The sequence below is a fragment of the Podarcis muralis genome, chromosome 3 (assembly GCF_964188315.1).
Source record: "Podarcis muralis chromosome 3, rPodMur119.hap1.1, whole genome shotgun sequence".
Taxonomy (NCBI): domain Eukaryota; kingdom Metazoa; phylum Chordata; class Lepidosauria; order Squamata; family Lacertidae; genus Podarcis; species Podarcis muralis.
The window spans coordinates 95,404,519-95,419,532 of record NC_135657.1 but is presented as its reverse complement, the minus strand read 5'-3'; the positions used below and the strand labels follow the sequence as shown (position 1 = coordinate 95,419,532).

At 40.2% G+C, this 15,014-nt stretch overlaps 1 protein-coding gene across 16 annotated transcripts in view; it reads right to left on the bottom strand.

Annotated features, from left to right (window-relative positions):
- The window catches only part of MYT1L (myelin transcription factor 1 like), a 282,027-nt gene that overhangs the window by 189,437 nt on the left and 77,576 nt on the right, over positions 1-15,014 (bottom strand). Inside the window, exon 1 of one of the 16 annotated variants that reach the window (XM_028722433.2) lies at positions 205-264. The exons of the other annotated variants lie outside the window; for them this stretch is intronic. The gene's annotated coding sequence lies outside the window, so the exon portion shown is untranslated. Of the gene's footprint in view, positions 1-204; positions 265-15,014 lie in introns of those variants that run through there. 16 annotated transcript variants of the gene reach the window in all.

The window sequence follows — 15,014 nt, the reverse complement described above, 5'->3', positions numbered from 1 at the left end:
TTGCACATATACATGTATATGTTTACTCCTTTTTCAGCACCAACCAAAGACCCTTTCTTATTTTCCAACTATTAAATATTTTAGTACTTTCTGGAACTGTTGTATGGGTGTTATTATTTTGCTCCAGGTTTTATTCATTTTTGGATTTTATTTTCTCACTTTCTTATATTTCTATAATTTATGCGTGTTTTCTTTTTCACTTACCAGATGAACTAGACAACTTTTGCTCTTGGGTGGTATATAACTGGGATGGGCAGGGGATACATATGAATTAAAATACTGAAATACAATAACAGAAAGGTTCATCAGATGTTCACACTGTTATTACTCACTCTCCTGGTATGCCCCACAGAGGAACCTACGGTCTGCAAATAAAAACATACTGAAGGTCCCAGGCCACAGAGAGGTTAGGCTGGCCTCAGCTAGAGCCAGGGCTTTCTTGGCTGCGGCTCCAATCTGGTGGAACGCTCTGTCACAAGAGACTAGGGCCATGCGGGACCTGACATCTTTCCGCAGGGCCTGCAAGACAGAGTTGTTCCACCAGGCCTTTGGTTAGGGCACAGCCTGACTCCCTCCTCTGGCAACCTGCACAGAATTTTGCTTAACAGTTGCCATCAATTTGATTTTAATTAATTTTTATAATGAAATGTTTTTAAAATGTTGGATTATTTGATTGTTTGATTATTTGATTGTTGTTAGCCGCCCTGAGCCCGGCTTCGGCTGGGGAGGGCGGGATACAAATAATTTTTTTATATATTATTATTATTATTATTATTATTATTATTATTATTATTATTAATAATAATAATAATAATTTGGATTGCTTCATGCAAGTGCTAAGCATAGGTTGAAGAATGCTGATCCTAGTTAGGATCTTAACTCCAAAATATGTGAAATCATGCGCTCGCTCTCTCTCTCTCTCACACACACACACACACACAGAGAGAGAGAGAGAGATACTCTTGTGAGAATGTCTCTTACAGCAATATGCAGCTATGTTCAGCTCTGTACATAAATGATGTGCATTTTATAACAGCATTTTTAATACTTATTAGTAGCTTATTCAATTCTAGGAGTAACGAAGGGCCTCATTTGGCCCCAATAACAGCAGTCTAATCTTCATACTTCCAGGGAAACCATCTTGGTCCACCTTAACATGGAACCTTTGTAAAATGCAAGATTATTGTGGACAGTAAAAAGGCCAGACTCCCTTCACTACAGAATCACCCTCCATATTTTCCTGTAGCTGCCCCTTCCAGGAGAAGGGGAGAAAAGTGTCTTTCAGGTAAGCTTTCCATCCATTCCTAAGCTTCTTTACCAAGGATTCCCCTGCAAACTTCTGCTCAATATAAAATGTACTTTTTAGATAGGTAATGATATAAAATTTGATGCTATTACACTGGGATTGGGATTAATGACTACAATATTAAGGCAGGTTATAATGAAATTCTGCTGAAGATTTCAGAGCACACAGTAGCATTAACAATCCCAAGCACCTGTGAAAAGGGCTTGGGAAACCTGGAACAGGTGATCCTTTAAAAGTTTTGTTTCTAGTGTACAGCTCTGAATTCAAAGATACTAATTAAAACATGGTATATGGCACCAATAAGAGAAGACGTGTTAATGCGGCTGCAGTGGAAAATGAAAAGACCCTTAGGGGTTCACCAGGTTGTTTATGATCAGCTAATTCAGCATCACCATAAATCTTCTAAAAGAAACTATACTAGGCTTCTTATATATTACCTCTCACATCTAAGAGTGTACGAATTGGGATTGAAAATGAAAACAGTTTCACTGTTCAACAGCTTGCATTTAAGGTTATCATAAGACTATAAAAATACTAAGCATATAAGAATACAGTAACAAGTATGATTTAACAGATTTCTAAGGCGGCTATATAAACAGACATGAGCACGTATGTACAAACTCCGTCTTCATAAATTCAAAGACACTATTGGAACATTTGGTGGCAAAATTGTTCTTTAAGTTTTTGCCTCATCTACACAATCTGTGGCTCACATGGAAGAGTCTTTTCGGTTGCAATAATGGAACCAAACCACTTGCAATCTCCCAAAACTTCAGTTTTCACTTTGCATTTGTATAAATTGCAAAGGAGGTATGTTTCGTGAAAGCAAACCAGCAGAATGAAATAGGTTATAGATTTTCAGTCTACAGGATTAATAATGAACCTGATTAATTGTTGCATATTAGTTTAACAGCAACCAGATTTACCACATCTCAGGAGCTCTTCAGCAAATGCTGACCCTTTACTTTCCTCCAGCAAAACTCTCCCTGACCTCAGTTATGCCAGAACTGGTTCAATATCGGTGCTTTTGATCGGCATGCTGAAAATAAGCGTGCTTCACACAACTTCAATTATAAATTTATGAAGTCATATGTGTGCCACAGTAAATATGCTACAGAAACTCTGTGAAACTGTTTGGATGCCCTTCATTTCTGTAAACTTGTTTACACAATAAATGCATGTTTATCATGGAAAAACTTCTGATTAAGCGTTAAGTTTACACTGTGAATTAATTTCCTTTACTGTGGTTCCTCTGCTTCAGCACCAAGGCTAGCGACTGTAACCATAGCAGTGGAAGGCAACCCCCCTATGACATGCATTATTCATCACCACTGACAACTTGAGCAGAAAGCAGACAACTCAACTTTGACTTCTGCAGCAAAATTTAACATATGACTTTTCTCTCCATTGCTCCCGCTCAGGCATAAACATGTACTGTGTGTTTTCAGAACACCTCCTCCCTTTAAATTAGGACAAAATATTTGACTAGTTCTGCGGCAGAAAGGTTTCCGAGCAGAATAGGGCCACAGATTCAAGAAGCTGGAATGTAGTTACAAATGAAACACATCATCCTTACTTTAAGATTGCGGGGCGGGGGGGGGGAGCTGTTATTGTGGTTAACCAAACTTTAACCTAATTCGGTCTTTATAAAATAAATCAAAATTGTATACAATTTCATTTTTGTTTGTTGTTGCTCTTTTGTTTTGTTTTGTTTTCTACATGGGTACTATTTCCTTCTTTTTGTGTCTTCTCATACTCTGTGCACTTGTAATTATGTACTTTTTATTTTTCAATAAAGAATCTAAAATAAAATAAAATCCTTCATTTTGAGAGGTTTATTCCTTGATTTTCATATTGAAGGAACTATTGTAAATGCCTAACAGATCTCCAGGGAACTAAGAATGTGCAATCCATCTGGCTATGAAACTACTGTTAACATAGGTTCTAACAAAACTAAGACATTGGTGGTGTTTAGCTGATATGTATACCTACCAATGTATTTGTCCCAAAAGTCTGAATGAAATTGCGTGTGAGGATAAAGAATTTAATTTATTTCTCAAAAAGGTCAAAGTGGGCTACAAAATATAACATAAACTTCAGGATCAAGAGTGAAGAGCAGCACTCAATTGGCTGAAGTGAACTATTACGACAGCCCATTCCTTTCTTCTTTGAAAGTTCAAAAACAATACAGTCATAACTTGGAAGCTGAACACCTTGACTCCCAAACAAATTGGCTCCCAAATGATCGAAACCTGAGTGTGTTCCAGTTTCCGAATGATTTTTGGAAGCCAAACATCCGGCGTGGTCTCCAGTTGGATGCAGGATGCTCCTGCAGCCAATCGGAAGCTGCACTTTGATTTTTGAACAGTTCCGGGAGTCGAACGGACTCCAGGAACGCTTTCTGTTTGAAAACCAAGGTACCACTGTATTAATATTGGCCGTTCCTTCTCTCAAAGAACAAAGAAAGGAATGCTAAATATCATGCTTCTCATCCCACCTATCCTGTGATTCCCCCCCCCCCCCCCAGGATGAGTTCGTGAATGAATTCATGGAATATCCAGGGAGGCTCACTGAGCACAAACCTTGCCATTGTTCTGGCACCAGGCAATCCTGTTTCTGTTTTCCCAGGCAACTGGGCAGCACCATTTATATGACTGTGCTGTTAAATTTGTTTTTAATATGCAGTTTTATTACTGTATTTTCAACTTTGTTGTATAAGGCTTCAGGAGCCTTTTAGTAAGAAATGATATATAAACCTAACTTAGTCCAACCTAACCATATACACACCATTTAAGTAAATTTTTCCTTTAAATGTTTCATTGTGTCTATTAGGAAGTGTTTTCAAAGGAAGAAGAGGATGCTTCTGAATGTCTGTTGCTGGGAAGTGAGTAAATTGCTGTTGCTTACATTGGCTTTTCAAAGCCATCTATCTGGTCTGTCACTGTGAGAACGAGATGCTGGACACAATGGTCTCTTGGTCTGATCCAGCAGAGCTTTTCTTATGTCCCTAAGCTGCACAGTGTTTGAATCTTTAAACACATCTGCTATAAAATGGCTCTATTACGTTCCCTTGCTCCTGGATAAAGTTTAAAATTGGTAGAAAGTTTCTGTAGTACAGTCACCTTTTCCAGCATCTAGTTCTGTAGGCCTCTTGGTCTAATGATTATGTACCAATAAGATATGTTTGTTTAAAAAAGCACCTTGTATTGGCGTTTCCTATTTTGACTTCTGTCTCCTGGTTATTTCCCATAAAGCAGTGGGGAGGGGATTCTCTTAATGTGCAATCCTACACATGCCTAATCAACGAGGCTTACTCCCAGTTATATGGGTACAGAATTGCAAACTTAATGTTAATAAAGGTCATGTGTTTCTCCTGAAGGGAAAGAAATTTAAAATGCATGAGAATTTCAAGTGAAGTATTCATGTCACTTAGCACATTGATTACATGTATACCTAACATCTCTCTCTTTAAACATGTCGTTCATATTCGATGGCCATTTGGGATTGTTTTTTATAGTTATTTTTCACTTGCAGGCTGACTTAATTATTATTGTGGTGAAATGTGCTACCGTTTCCAACATACAGATTAAAGAACCAATGTATTTTTTATACTTCCATTCACATAAGATTTGCATTTGCGAGCAAAAATTTAGTATGACGCTTTATATATGTGCTATTAACTGATGGTAAATCACTGTCTGCTCTGCTAGCTCTGATGTTTGAGCTAGCTGATTGCTCTGCCAGCTCAAAAACCAACCACACAACAAATATTGTCATAGTTCAAACCAAAAGTAATTTCAGGTTCGTGTTCTCTCTCTCTCTCTCTCTCTCTCTCTCTCTCTCTCTCTCTCTCTCTCCCTCTCTCTCTCTCTCTCTCTCCCTCCAGGGGCACAAAATTAATTTATCAAATTTCACTGCTATAGAAAACCATAACAATACTTTCAGGTTGCTTTGCAATCTGCTTTGCCAGAACCATCCCGGCTGATCTGTGTGTGACTGGGGAAACACTGTTGGGATGAGGATCTGTAATCCTTTACTCCCAGCAGAGTCAAGCTCCCTTAACAGTTCCCCAATAACTCTTCCTGTCATTACAACTAAAGAGTGAAGGGGTCACTTCCAGGGCTTTTATTTTTCAGACGGAACTCATGGGAACTCAGTTCCGGCACCTCTCAGGTGGGCACCATTGCCATTCTAAGAGAACCAGGGAGAGTGAGTTCCGGCACCTCTTTTTCTATAAAACTGGCACTGGTCACTTCTAGGAGGCCATATGAAAATGACTTTCATGAGCTTGATGTAGTATCTTTCAAACCTGAAGAGGCATGCTTCAACTCTGCTATACATTTCAGTTGCCATACATGTTGAGTTCCGGTTGCAACTATAAATAAATCTATTTTTGCAGTTAATCTACATCTCAATTTATGTAAAAGGCGACATTGATAAGCCATAGAGGGTTCTGTAACGAGAAGAATTAAAGGCAAGAACCTTTTCCTTAAAAAAAAAAAAAGGAATACTCAGTGTTGATTGTTTTTTAAAAAACGTATAGCTCGTATACATTTTATGCTTCAACAGCTATGGGATTCTCTGACGGGATTACATGACTCTTTTCCTTTAAAGTTATGAGAACCCAGATATAAAAAGGTGCAACCACACTAATCTGCTAACATAGGCATGAGGACTGAGAAACTTCATATTGCATGGGAACAACAGACCACACAATCTTGGTAGGACTCATTTATTTATTTCCATACTCCACAATACTATAATCCTGCGTTATATATAAGAAATAGGCCATTCTTATGAAATAGTGGTATGCTTCTACCGAAATGAGATACACTCCGCTAGTGTGTATCTGGGTGGGGCAACAGTCCTATATGTCTTATGGCAATATTGCATCTTCTGCTGGGAGTTTCTCCCCAGGTTCTCAGGTGTCCACAGAAAGTCTGCAGAGTGTCTCAAATATTATTCTTTTTCTGAACCTCTGCACCGGCAATTCCCCCCAACCAGATCTACGTTGCAGTGGAAGTTTCGAATATGCAGGTTAGGATTCTATATCTGCAATTTTACAGGTTGCTCACGCTATGATGTGCACTTCTGGCACTAATTGTGTGTTACCTCCTCACTGTACAAAGTCCACAAAGAGCAAAAGCTAAACTTGCAGGCTTTCTCTCCACCTGTACAGTGAGCTAGGAGAAGCATCTCTGCTGCAGCCCAGTGGCGAAACTGACAAGTTTCCCCCCAACCCAGCAGGGTGTACAAAAAAAATTAAAAATCTCTTCATTGCAGAAATGAAACCGGGAAGGAGTTTCAAACTCCTTTCAAATGTCACTCTGTACTGCAGGAACTTCTAAAAAATTCCTGTAAAGGGGTGGGGAGTGGGGTTCAGTTGCACTCCTTCGGCTCACAGCTTTTGCGTACTGTTTTCTGAATTAGCAAAAGATGTATATTTAACCACTCCTAACATTCTACTTTGATCAGCATGTGTAAAAATATGGACTGCTGGTATTTTTTTCATCTAACCAGCATGTGCAAAAGTCTGCACATCCAGATAATTCTTTTCACTGATGGAAATTAAATTGGACAGAACGGGGCCCAAGAAAGACCCAGGATACTTGTCTACTACAGTGGAACCACAAAATCAAAATGAGAAACTGAAGGTTGAAGATTGTTGCAGCATTTCTAGCATTGTCACTACAATCCCTTAAGTGGCGCATCATTCTTTTATTTTAGTTTTTAGTTTTACCTCCCTCCCATTCAATATAAAGAGGCACAATAAATTCTCGCATTTGGAATGTGGAAAAAGAGAAGAACTTGGGAACACTAACAAAACTTTGCTGCCCCCCCTCCCGCGCCTCCAGTTTTTTCTGTCTGTTGAGAACAGATTCTACCTTTCTTTTTTGGAATTCACATATCCTGTAAGGTGAGAGGATTGTACAGCATAGCAAGATTCAAGTGGGGGAAAGATTTGCAACTGGTTATTTGTTCTGCCTAAGGAATATCTCCTCACAGCTTCACTCATTCATTTCAAAGTCTGGCCTGGTGGCAGCAGAACTCATTGATGATATATCAGCACATTTGATTGCCCAGGTACTGAGTACAACCAAAACAACACTGCAAAGTTATAGAGGGTGGGGTGGGCAGAAGGAAGATTGGCTAGTTGTGCTTGGCTGACAGAAAGTCATAACTTCACAGGAACCTTGCAGTATTGGGGAAATTCGGTTGCATGAAGAACTTGAGAACTAAACAGTATCCTTGAAAGAGAAATGGAAAGTTGTTTGAAAGCACTCTGTCACGCTCTCTCTTCTCTTCGCCCTCCCCATATCTATCCAGCTCTGAGAAAGGTCCTTTGAGTTCCACCAACATCTTTCTGTTTTTCTGCATTCCTGAATCCCAAACATCTGTTAGAAATTGGATGTAGAAGAAAATCTCCCATAGAATATGAGATATAAAGCTTTTAATTTACAATGGACAAAACACCAAAGGACCACTCCTAAACCATGCTTAATGAGCATGCATACAATATACTTTCAACACAAACAACTGATAAAAAGCACAGGAACGCTCTTAGTGTAGACATTTATAAAGAACACATCCCTATGTTATCAAGAGATTCAAATGCACATAAAACGTTTTGATGCGGGCTTTCAATCCAGATTGTGAAGCAATTTTGATATATTTAGGGATACATAGGGATATTTAATACTAACTGTTTCCAGCATGCAATCAACTTCCATAGGGCAACAGGGATTTTTACTCATGCTACTCTGAAGCCTGTTCATGTGCATTCTATCAGTAGCTTGCATTTTACTGCTGCATGAACAGAAGGAAACCAAGTACGCTGGAAATTCGCAAATGGCACACTAGGGGAGAAGCCTAGATCTTCTGAAGGTTACTCATCTAACCTACCCCACGAAAGGCACCTCTCTCAAATTTTGCAATTGAAAACTGTGTTATGCTCATAAAAAAAGGATGGTGAACCTGTGGCACTCCAGATGTTGTTAGATTTCAATTCCTGTAGGCCTAGCATTATCAATGATCAAGAACGATGGAAGTTATAGTCCAATACCATGCCTGGGACACACACACACACACACACACACACACACACACACACACCCTGCTTGAGCTCCCTGAGAATAAATGAAAGCTCACTATTTGGATGGTCAATGTTTCTTTCTTACTGAAGGAATACAGAAAGCCATTTATTTATTTTATCCCACTTTTCAGGAAAATATCCTCCCAAAGCAGCAAACATAATAAACAAACAACAAACAAACAAACAATACCAATATAAAAAGAACACAATTTGGAACTTTGCATTACACCACCGCAACAGTAAGGGCAAATTAGACAGATCCACCGAGATAAAAACAACCAGAGGTATGATAAGCATGCAGTTTTATTTCCAGCTTTAGACTGTAAAAATAGGGAGAGAATCGTGCTCCTAGGAGGCCACAACACCTCTGCTTGGGTTCAAGCCTAATGGCTCACACAAGTGTTGACGCAATGAGCAAAGATAACCTGCTGCACCAGAATAGGAGCAGAGGTGCTTCCATCCATGAACTATAAACCTTTCCACAAGCTATACATGATTACAACATGTTTTATATTTACACTTTGGCTGTGTACACACGGCTGTCTCAAAACTCAGCAATGTTGTTCCCCACCCCTCCACCACACTCTGCATTTCAGATGACAGTTGCACATCTCCGATGTGTTTCCAAGTGGACCACTATTCACATCAAGGAGTGGAGAGGGGGAAGTATGTTTACATGTTTCTTTTGTTTTCAAATCAGATTGAAGCTACTTTGGAGGAAAATGCATCAAAATGCAGTACTTCTTGCATTCACAGTTTCTCAAACCAGGGATGGGATGCAGAGTAAATGGGAGCGTGTACACAGACTTGTGTATGACCACTACAGACACTAGAAGAATACTACAGACACTAGTATAATACCAGTGTGGTGTTTGAAGTGCAAAGCAGTTCTTCAATAGAAAATTTCAACTTGGCCAACATACACTGATACTGAGATTTGTGTGTGTATGTGTTGGTTTTAAACCCATAACCTTCAAGGCAGGATAGGAAAGCAGGTACTGTTGTTTTACTTTATGTGGCAAAAGGGTAGCAGAGAACTGAAAAACGGAAGGGACTGGGGAAGCATACAAGGATCAGCAAGGAATCCAGGGAATGAGGAGCAAAAGACAAACCAGTATGGTGGCAAAAGGCAACAACAGAGAAGAAAGGGTAACTGAAATTGTCAGTAGAGGGACATGCTAAAAGTAAGGGATTGGGGTGGGGGGGGGGGAAGAATGTGCAAAAGTGGTTTGGGAAAGATAATATTAGAGAGAATCATCAACTGACCAGCGAAGAGATGGATAAAAAGCAGGGGGAAATGGAAAATATGAAGAGAAAGCAAGGGAGACAATTGTGGTTCCCAAGCTATACAGTGCAGCACTGAGCTTGCTCCACACATGATTGTTTCCCATGAATTAGTGAAGCATTGCCCCATTAAGGTGAATGCAGAGAATGTACTGTAACAATAAATATGCCCTGTAAATTTCCAATCCAAAACAGAGCAGTGTGCTATGGGAGCATGGCTCAGCCTCTCTCCTCAGCTCAAAAGGATTTCTAGCTCCTTAATGCAAAAAGGAGATAAAGTTGCACATGCACTGCACTGTATATGCTGCTTGGAAACTATACTTGGAAACTGTAATTACAGCTTCAAATATTTAACAACATTTGTGGGGGGAATATGCAACCTCAAAAAGGAGACATATGTGTGTGTCCTGCTGTGTTAGACACACACACACACACACAGAGAGAGAGAGAGAGAGAGAGAGAGAGAGAGAGAGAGAGAGTCTAACACAGCAGGACACACACACACACACCCCTCCAAAATGCAGGAAATGTGAACGTATATGCAGACACCTGATAATTCAAGAGTGCTTCCAATTTCATATTCAGCCACTTTTCACTGTAACTTAGAATAATCTTTCATCACGTTGCCATGAATTAGTACCAAGATAGGGATCCAGTCAATGGTTTAAATGAGGCAAGGTCTCATTTAGAACACTGTCTAGCAGAATTGATGCTTGAACTGATCCCGCGTTACAGGCTGGACTGCTCATTTCAAATGATCAAGTCAGCTTCTTACAGAGACCCAAAGAATGTAGCTATTTTAATTTAAGCAGCGGCTGATCAATAAGCCCAGCAGAAAACCTTAATAATGCAACATTGTGGGATATTACAAGGGTATATGAAACACAAGAACGTATTTGGATTACTAAGAATGATTCGTAGAATGACAGTACTTAGTATAGGAGATCTTTTCTAGCCTGACAGACAAGAATATAAAAATTCCTTAAGTCACCATTGGTTAGGAATTTTCTGGTGCAAAAGAGGTGGTTCTATGTGACAAGAACAAAATCTTTTTTTAAATGTATAAACATTTAAGTTGGACTTACAGTGGACTGAACTGCCTAGAAGTACTTTTTTTTCCTTCTTAGAGTGATGATGGTATGCGGAAAATAATACCACCACCACAAACAGGCTGCAGGAGTTGTTGGGTTTTTTTTTTGGGGGGGGGGGGGGGAGTAAATCCAAGAGATGGAATAAAGGGAAACGGGGTTTTGTAAAATGTGACACAGGGAGTTTGCACTTCAATATGCAGTTATTTGCAGCTTGCCAAATAAAGCTATTATTTTTCTTGTTCAGAATTAGAATATTGTTATGACAGTTCATTCAGATCATTTTCAGTATTTACTTATAATCTCTCTTCCTGAAGGACTCCCTTGGAACCAATGAATTTTTTTTGTTCAGTGTTTTATATGCCTGCTCTTTTATCCATTTCACTCACCACAACATGTTTAATTCATTAAAAATATATGTAAGACACTGAAAACAAATAGGGAAAATGAATTTATTTTAAATGATAAAACCTTTGTTTCACCAATACGACTAATCACCAGATCTAAGAAGTACAAGGTAGTTTCCCTTGTATATGACTAGCTAACAGATTTATAAAAAAAAACAATAGTAAAGACTTTTTATTTGTATAGACATTAAGTCAGGAGACATGCAAATCTCTCTCTGTATTTCTGCCTCTCTCTTTTAATGGTCCTCTTATAGACAGAAGCAATTCAAGGAAAGCCCAAAAAGGAATTTTGGCCCTAAAGAGCATAACTAACCATCTACAATCCCAAATCCTGGCTCTAAAAAGACTGCCAACATAAGGCAAAGCAGGTTGCGCAAAGCTGTCTTTATGTAAAAGGCAAATGTCAAAAGAAAACCTCTGATATTTGGTTGTGGGCTCCCACTTTTCATACAGGCATTTCCTAAATCCATGTTTGATGAGCTTCCCCAGCTCTAAATTCTGCAAATTCCCTCTGGAGCAGTACAGAGTGTGCTTCATGAAAATGTCATCTGCCAGTGCTGCAATTACTCACACTCCAGCAATCATGTGCACAATGCAGAATGGGTCGAATTCAGGTGAGAATGAGAACCAGCAATCAAGCCTCTGGAATTGAGAACAAAGCCATTTTCTTTCATTTGCCATCAACACAACCATCAAGGCCTTAATTACAAGGCAAGTGTCAAGCCTGGCTGCTGAAAGGCTTATTATTATACAGCTCAGCTTCAAATCAGTTTTGTATTGATGAACTGCAAAAAGGAGAAAAAAAGAGAGGAGGAAGCCAGCTATGCCCCACAAGAAAGGAAACAGGGACTAAATGATTAGATGATTGGCAGGTGGGGGGGGGGAGAAACATAACCATTAAAAATGTATTTTTAGATAAGGAAATAAAAACTGGGCACAAAGGAGAGAAAGCAAAATACCTGAAACTATTCTATAAATACACTCCTCATTCAAAATCTGAGTTATTGAAGAATCATTTGGAAATTTATTCTAATTGATATTACATATTAACATGTGCACACATTCCATCATCACAGAAATCCAGAAGGAAACCCCAATTTCTTATCAGGAATGCTTACTTAGCAATTCTGTAGCCATTTAAAAAAAAAAAAAGCAAGTAGGTTTTTAAAAAATGGACGTCCTCCACCTTACCTTATATTACTGCTGTAATTAATAAGCACTGTAAATGCTACTGGTATTCACCTTTACAAGATACCTGACCCTTTTCTGTACTACCACATATTCTCATGATAATTCAGAGCTTTTGAGCCATATCATCAAAGGCCACACACACACACATGGGCATGTCCAAATACTTATGCGTGCGCATGCAGATATATACACACACACACACACACACACACACACACACACATATATATACTCACACATAATACAACACAACCTGAAAACAAAACACTGAATTACTATATATCTACTGGTGATTTTGCAATAGCAGATCACACTTCTGCTTGTACAGGATAGAACACCTGATTTTTGCTGGTCCTCCTTACCCACTGCAGAATCCAGTGTCCTTGTTCTTTAACCAGTTGAAGAATGCTTTCCACTAGTTCTCCCAGAACAGATGTCAAGCTACTATCTGGATCACTTTTTAAAAAATTGGTGCTACACTGGCTACTTGAAAGACCATGGAGTTTTACTTGTCCTTAAAAGGGAATAATATTTTATGCACACTGGAAACGACTGATGTTAAGAGTTGATAGCCAGATTTTTTTATGGAAAGTGACCACTCAAGATTCGGGCACTGTAGAAACAGAGTTTGGATTTGATATCCCGCTTTATCACTACCCAAAGGAGTCTCAAAGTGGCTAACATTCTCCTTTCCCTTCCACCCCCACAACAAACACTCTGTGAGGTGAGTGGGGCTGAGAGACTTCAGAGAAGGGTGACTAGCCCAAGGTCACCCAGCAGCTGCATGTGGAGGAGCAGAGATGCGAACCCGGTTCACCAGATTACGAGTCCACCGCTCTTAAACACTACACCATGCTGGCTCTCTGTACTCCAAAGAAAATTTCTCCTAAGAAAATTTCTCCAAAGAAATTTTTGCACTGTACTCCAAAGAAAATTTCTCAAGCAGATTTCACATCTGCCTAAGTAAGTTCCTATTGCTGCTATACAGCTCATAGGCATGCAAATATTGGGCCACATTTAGTTGCGTGTCGAGGTCCCCAGGTCCACCCCAATAACTCACACATCACACAGAATTTTTGTTTAAGGTTTTTGGCATAATTTTGGCCACAACTTTATTAAAATACAAATTTGTGAGTGGTTGCTTAGGCATTGGTTGCGACTATCTGCCCCCACCATGGGGGACAGACTGACATTCCGCACAATGTGAAAGTCAGAATGGGGGAATACACTTGGGGGTTACGCGGAGCAGGGAACCTGCCCTCACCCCAAATGCAACCAGGAGCTCATTGCTATGGCCCGAGCCCCCTTGACAGAGTGGACAAGCAATAGTTAGCCCCCAATTCCTTTAACGGAATCCCTTGCAGCAGCAGCATTAGAGGGGCAGGCACAGCCAATCCATGCCCCTCAACCAACCAAACCATAAACCAATGCCTAACCGCAACCTTACAAGTTGTGACGATTTGCTACGCAGTAGCCAAAAACCAAATGGCCCCAGCCAATCAGCCAGATGGACAAAATTCCTACCAGGCCCCCGCTCCAAAGCAGACGACCCCCATGACAGGCATAGCAAGATCAAAGCGAACAACCCTATTCTAGGGAGGGAGGGACGGGCAATCCACTGCACGGGCGAAAAGAGGAAGTCCTAGCCTCGTGCAAGGAGTTTTAGCATTTCTGGCTGTCAATCAATAAATGGCAACATTAATTTCTTCCCAACAACAAGGGAAGCCCCAATCGCATCAGTGGCCAACGATCAGTTAGCCCACCCCCAACTTTGGAGTGTCCTGGCGGCCCCCACCGCAACACGTGCTCTCCATGAAGGAGAACACGCTTTACCATATTTTTCGCTCTATAAGACGCACCAGACCACAAGACGCACCTAGTTTTTGGAGAAGGAAAACAAGAAAAAAAATATTCTGAATCTCAGAAGCCAGAACAGCAAGAGGGATCGCTGCACAGTGAAAGCAGCAATCCCTCTTGCTGTTCTGGCTTCTGGGATAGCTGCACAGCCTACATTCACTCCATAAGACGCACATACATTTCCCCTTACTTTTTAGGAGGGAAAAAGTGAGTCTTATAGAGCAAAAAATACGGTAACTTGGTGTGCTAATGGAACCTTTGCCCTGGATGCAGCAGAGAAAATTCAGAAAAAGAAAAAATGTGGGACTTTCTCCCCACAACCTATATTTGGCACACAGAGCCATCAATTTACTGGTCTCAAGTGAACTGGTAGACTGAGAGCAAACTCTTAAGACATCTGATATGTGTGTGGGGGGGGGGAGTAGTTTGGGTAAGTAAAAATAAAATGGGGGGGGGGGCAACAAATTTGACCAGGTCATGCAGTCTGAATTTCTGCAAGTAATTCTGATCCTTGCAACTATACTCATTCATTAGAAAGTCTTCAGGAGTAAACCCCAAGGAACATTCCATGTAGGACAACTCCAGGAGAAAAAACAGCTAAGGAGTAAACCCTACATAAATCCAGAGTGGAGTCCCTAAGATGGTTGGATGGCGCCTTGTACACCTCCTTCTGGCAACTCCTGCAGCCAAGCTGGTACCAAATGTATTGCTCTGCTTTCCTTTGGACCACATCAGCAAAGCTGAGAGGTGGGACTTGTCGCCTGAGCAGCCCAAGACCTCCATACACA